Source organism: Belonocnema kinseyi, chromosome 10 (genome assembly GCF_010883055.1).
Source record: "Belonocnema kinseyi isolate 2016_QV_RU_SX_M_011 chromosome 10, B_treatae_v1, whole genome shotgun sequence".
Lineage (NCBI taxonomy): Eukaryota > Metazoa > Arthropoda > Insecta > Hymenoptera > Cynipidae > Belonocnema > Belonocnema kinseyi.
The window spans coordinates 4,310,460-4,316,265 of NC_046666.1; the positions used below are offsets into that span (position 1 = coordinate 4,310,460).

The following is a 5,806-nucleotide window of genomic DNA, read 5'->3' on the forward strand; positions in this document are numbered from 1 at the left end:
TTTTAACAGTTTTTTTGAATTGAAAGAGAGGAAATTTTGGTTTCCGTTTTTTTCTGAATTAGATGAGGAACTTTTTTTTATTTTCAAGATTTTTATTGAGTTTGAAGGGAAAAAACTGTGGATTTAATTTTAACCGTTTTTTTTTTGAGTTAGATGAGAGTAAATTTTAGTTTCCGTTTTTTTTTTCTGAATTGGAAGAGGATTTTAACAGTTTTTTTGAGTTGAAAAAGAGGAAATTTTGTTTCCCTTTTTTTTATGAATTGGAAGAGGAACTTTTTTTTATTTTTAAGATTTTTATTTAGTTGAAAGGGAGAAACTTTTGGTTTTAATTTTAACACTATTTTTTAAATTGGAAGAGAGAAAATTTTTGTTTCCCTTTTTTTCTGAATTGGAAGAGGAACTTTTTTTTATTTTTAAGATTTTTGAACATTGAAGTTTAACATTTATTTTTTAACTAAAAACTTAACTAATCCAGTTGAAGGTTCATCATTTTAGTTGAAAATTCATCCCTGTGGTTAAAAATTGAACTGTGTTATTAAAAATTAATGTTTTTGATTGAAAATTTAACTATTTGGTGCAAAATTCATCCCTGTCGATGAAAATTAAACTACATTGTTGAAAATTCGTTTGTGTTTGTTGTTCAAATTAATTTTTTTAACTAAAAATTTAAGTACATATTCAATTTTTAGTTGAAAATTGACTAATATTTTTTTAATTCATTGTTCTGGTTGCAGATTCTTGACTTAAGTTTGAAAATGGTTCGGTTGAAAATTAATTTTTTAAATTAAAAATATAACTATTTCATTTTAGAATGTAAATTTACAGTTTCAAGTTGAAAATTAATTTATTATGTTAAATTATCATCTTTTTTGGTAGAAAATTAAACTTTTTGCTTAAAAATTCATCCTTGATTTTAAAAATTTAAGTATTTCGTTAAAAATTGGCCTCTTTTTTAGTTGAAAATTCATCTCATTGGTGAAAAATTACTAATTTTGTTAAAAAATCGGGTTTTTTTGCTGAAACATTAATTTTTTCATTGATAATGTAATTATTCCATTTTTGGTAGAAAATTGATCTTTTTGTCAAAAATTCTACCGTTTGGTTAAAAATTCGTCTTGTTCGATGTAAAATTAATCATCTTTTTAAATATCGCTTTACGTGGTAGAAAATAATCTTCTTAATTGGAAATTCAATTTTTGTTGATAAAAAGTTCATTTTCTTTTGTTAAAAAATGATATTTTTTTATAAAAAATTAATCTTCTTGATTAAAAATGTACTTTCTTTGTTTGAAAATTCAAGTATTTTGTTGAAAATTAATCTTTTTCGTTAAAAAAGAACTATTTTGTTAAAAATTCGTTTTTTTGTTGTTGTTGAAACATTAATGTTTGTAGGCAACTCATATACATATTTTTTAATTTATCTACTTCGTAGAAAATTCCACAATTCTATTAGAAAGTAATTTTTTTATTTGATGATTTTACATTTTAGTTGAAAATTTTGAAAACTAATCGCTTTAGTTGAAAATTAGCTATTCATTTAAAATTTAATATTTTTCAGGGCCAATGAAATTTAAGAAATCAAACTATATTCTAAAAAACTTTCCATATAAATTAATAAACAAAAAATTCAAGCATTCAAAGTGGAACCCTTAAACTCCAAACTTTTAAAATTGAAGTTCCAAAAATCAAAGAAATGAGCTTTAAAAATTTTTTAAATTAGATTATTTTAAGTAATTTGAAGCCAGACGCATTCAAAATTGAAAAATATTTTCTTAACTCAACAATTCTTAAATTAGAAGTTAAATTATTTTTATTTTAAATAGTCTAGGCATCCTTTAAAAGCTTAAACATTTTATTTCAAAATCTTGAGAAATCTAGAAGTGGTTTAAAATTTTTTCAAATTCTAAATAATTTTTAAATTTTTTTTCAGAACTTCTAAATACCTGTCAAAATTAATTAAATTTTTTCGAAAATTTTTAGGAAATCCTGAAAATTTCCTTAAAATTTGGATGTATAAATAACACTTGAACATTTATTATTTGTAGATGAAATTTGAGTAATTTAAAGAGATATGTAGAATTTTTGAAAAGTTTCAAACTTAATTTAAAACTTGAAATGATAACGTAATTTAAAACAAAATGTAGATTTTCATTTATTTCAAACAAAAAATTAGAATCTTTTCAAGAATTGTGAAAGGCGTCAAAAGAATAAAGAGTTTAAAAATTATTTTAAGAAAATACTTTAAAAAGTTTTAAAAGATTTACAACATTTTCAAAAAAAGATTCTGGAAAATTTAAAGGAAAGTTTTTAAAATTTGCATGTTTCTGTTGAATCTTTTAAAAACTCCTAAATATCTCTTAAAAATTAATCCAAATTTTTCTACAACTGTTAATTTGTAAATTATACATCAAAATTCAACAATTTCACTAACAAATTAAACATTTTTCAATAATTCATCTTTTTTTTAATTCAAAAATTGCAAATCAAAATATATTTTAAATATTTTTCCGTATAAAGTAATAAACAACAAATTAAAGTAATCAAAGTGGAACCCTTGAATTCCAAACTTTTAAAATTGAAATTCCAAAAATGTAAATCCACGTTAACATCTTCAATAGTCTAAATTGAAGAATCAAGCAATGAACTTTAAAAATCTTCAAAATTATATTATATAAAGTAATTTTAAGCTAGACACATTAAAAATTCAAAAATAATTTTTTTTAATTCACAGTTCTTAAATTATTTTTATTTTTAATAGTCTAGGCATCCTTTAAAAGCTTTAAAATTTTATTTCAAAATCTTGAGAAATCTAGAAGCGGTTTTTAATTTTTCCAAATTCAAAAAATTTTTTAAATTTGTTTTCTTTAAAATTTTATTTAAGAATCTTGAGAAATCTTGAAGTTATTTTAAATTTGTTTTAAATTTAAAATTATTTTGGAAAATTTTTCAGAACTTCTAAATATCTGTCAAAATTAATTGAATTTTGTCTACAGTTTTTAAAAAATCCTGCAAATTTTAGAAAGATTCTCTACAATTTGGACGTATAAATAACAATTAAACATTTATTATTTGTAGGCAAAATTTGAGTAATAAAAAAAAGTACAGATAAATGAAAAGAAATTTATTTATTTATGAAATAAAAATGTTTCTTACCGAAAATTTATAAAGTAAAAAATTTTTGATTTACGTATTGCAAACTAAATAATAGTATAACTGAAAAACATAAAAATTTAACTAATTACTTGAAAACTGTTGAAATCGAAAGTGGACAGGTTTATCTTCTACGAATTTGTAAAATTTCCAGTCAACAAAAAATCACTTTTTTTCACCGGTTTTTCCCGGTCTCAAAAAATTCCCGGTCCAGCGAAAATTCGCCTTTTTCGGTATAAAATTGAACTATTTTGTAAAAAATTATTATTTTTCTTTTTGCTAAACCACTAATTCTTTTAATTGAAAATGTAACTATTACATTTCTGTTTGAAAAATTTAACTAATTGGATTAAAACTCGTCATATTTGATCATTTTCAACTGTTCTTTATTTCAAATCAAAAATTTGTTTCGGTTGAAATAACAACTATTAACATTTTTTCAGAAAATTCATTTCCTAAGTTTAAAAAAAAATTCATCTACTTCATACAAAATTCCAAAATTTTGTCAGAAAGTCATTTTTTTACTTGAAGAATTTTTATTTTACTTGAAAAAATAATAATAATTTTACTTGGAAATTCATCTCTTTGACTAAAAGTTTAATAATTCCATTTTCGTTGGAACATTTAACTTTATTTAAATAAAAAAATCAACTACTTTGTTGAAAAATCATGTATTATGTCGAAAATTCACCTTTTTCGGTATAAAATTGAACTATTTTGTTAAAAATTCGTTTTTTTCTGTTGAAACACTAATTTTTTTTATTCAAAATTTAACTATTAAATTTCTGTTTATAAATTTAACTATTTGAGTGAAAACTCTTCGTTTTTGTTCTTTAAACTGTTCTTTATTTTAAAAAAAAATCTGTTTTGGTTGAAATATCAACTATTAACATTTGTTAAAAAATAATCTCTTTAGTTAAAAATTTGTGTTTTTTTTTTGTTTAAAATTGATTTTTCAACTAAAAACTTAACTATTTCAGTTTAATATGAACAATTTTACTTGAAAATTCATCTCTTTGGTTGAAAATGTAATCATTCCATTTTTGGTGGAACATTACACTTTTTTTTTATTTAAAAATTCAATTACTTCGTTGAAAATTTAATTATTTAAAATAAAAACCTTGTATGGTTGAAATATCAATTATAACATTTTTTCAGAAAATTTCGTCCCTTTTGTTGAAAAATTTATCGAATTTGTAGAAAATTCCACACTTTTTTCAAAAGTATTTTTTTTTAGTGGACCATTTTTCATTTTTGTAGAAAAATAATCTCTTTAGTTAAAAATTGGTTGTTTTTAAATTTAAAATTGATTTTTGAAGCAAAAATTTAACTATTTCAGTTGAATATTAACAATCTTATTGGGAAATTCATTTCTTTGGTTAAAAATTTAATTATTCCATTTTTTTTAATCATTAAACTTTTTTTTGTTGAAAATTCAATTAATTCATTAAAAATATAATCTACAAAGTTAAAAAATCGTCTATTTCTCCAGAAAATTGAATTATTTTGTTAAAATTTCATTTTTTTCTTGAAACATTAATTTTCTTGATTGAAAATGTAACTATTAAATTTCTGTTTAAAAATTTAACTAATTGGATGAAAACCCTTAGTTTTTGGTTATATTTAACTGTTCTTTATTTAAAATAAAAACCTGTTTTGATTGAAATATCAACTATTAACATTTTTGTAGGCAATTCATTTTCTTTGTTAAAAAAAAATCATCTACTTCGTACAAAATTCCAAAATTTGGTTAAAAAGTCATTTTTTTAGTTGAAGATTTTCATTTTTCTTAAAAAATTTAAAAAATTGAACCATTTTTTTTTAAATCGTTGTTTTTTCGTTAAAAATGAATTTTTCAAATAAAAATTTAACTATTTCAGTTGGATATTAACAATCTTTTTTTTTAGTTGATAATTCAATTAATTAATTTAAAAAATAATCTACAAAGTTAAAAATTGTCTATTTCTCTAAAAATTGGAATTATTTTGTTAAAATTTCATTTTTTTCCTGAAACATTAATTTTTTTGATTGAAAATGTAACTATTAAATTTTTGTTTAAAAATTTAACTAATCGGATGAAAACCCTTAGTTTTTGGTTATATTTAACTGTTCTATATTTAAAATAAAAATCTGTTTTGACTGAAATATCAAATATTAACATTTTTTTAGGCAATTAATTTCCTTTGTTAAAAAAAAATCATTTACTTTGTAAAAAATTTCAAAATTTGGTTAGAAAGTCATTTTTGTTGTTGAAAATTGAACCATTTTGATGAAAAATCGTTGTTTTTTTCGTTTAAAATTGATTTTTCAAATAAAAATTTAACTTATTCAGTTGAATATTAACAATCCTTCTTTTTTTAGTTGAAAATTCAATTAATTCATTAAAAAAATAACCTACAAAGTTGAAAAATCACCTATTTCTCCAAAAAATTGAATTATTTTGTTAAAATTTCATTTTTTTCCTGAAACATTAATTTTTTTGATTGCAAATGTAACTATTAAATATCTGTTTAAAAATTTAACTAATCGGATGAAAACCCTTAGTTTTTGGTTAAATTTAACTGTTCTTTATTTAAAATAAAAATCTGTTTTGACTGAAATATCAATTATTAACATTTTTTTAGGCAATTAATTTCCATTGTTAAAAAAAAAATCAT

General features: G+C 20.4%; 1 protein-coding gene across 1 annotated transcript in view; it reads right to left on the minus strand.

Annotated features, from left to right (window-relative positions):
• The window catches only part of LOC117181983 (kinesin-associated protein 3-like), a 44,915-nt gene that overhangs the window by 5,116 nt on the left and 33,993 nt on the right, over nucleotides 1–5,806 (minus strand). The gene's annotated exons all lie outside the window — the stretch shown is intronic.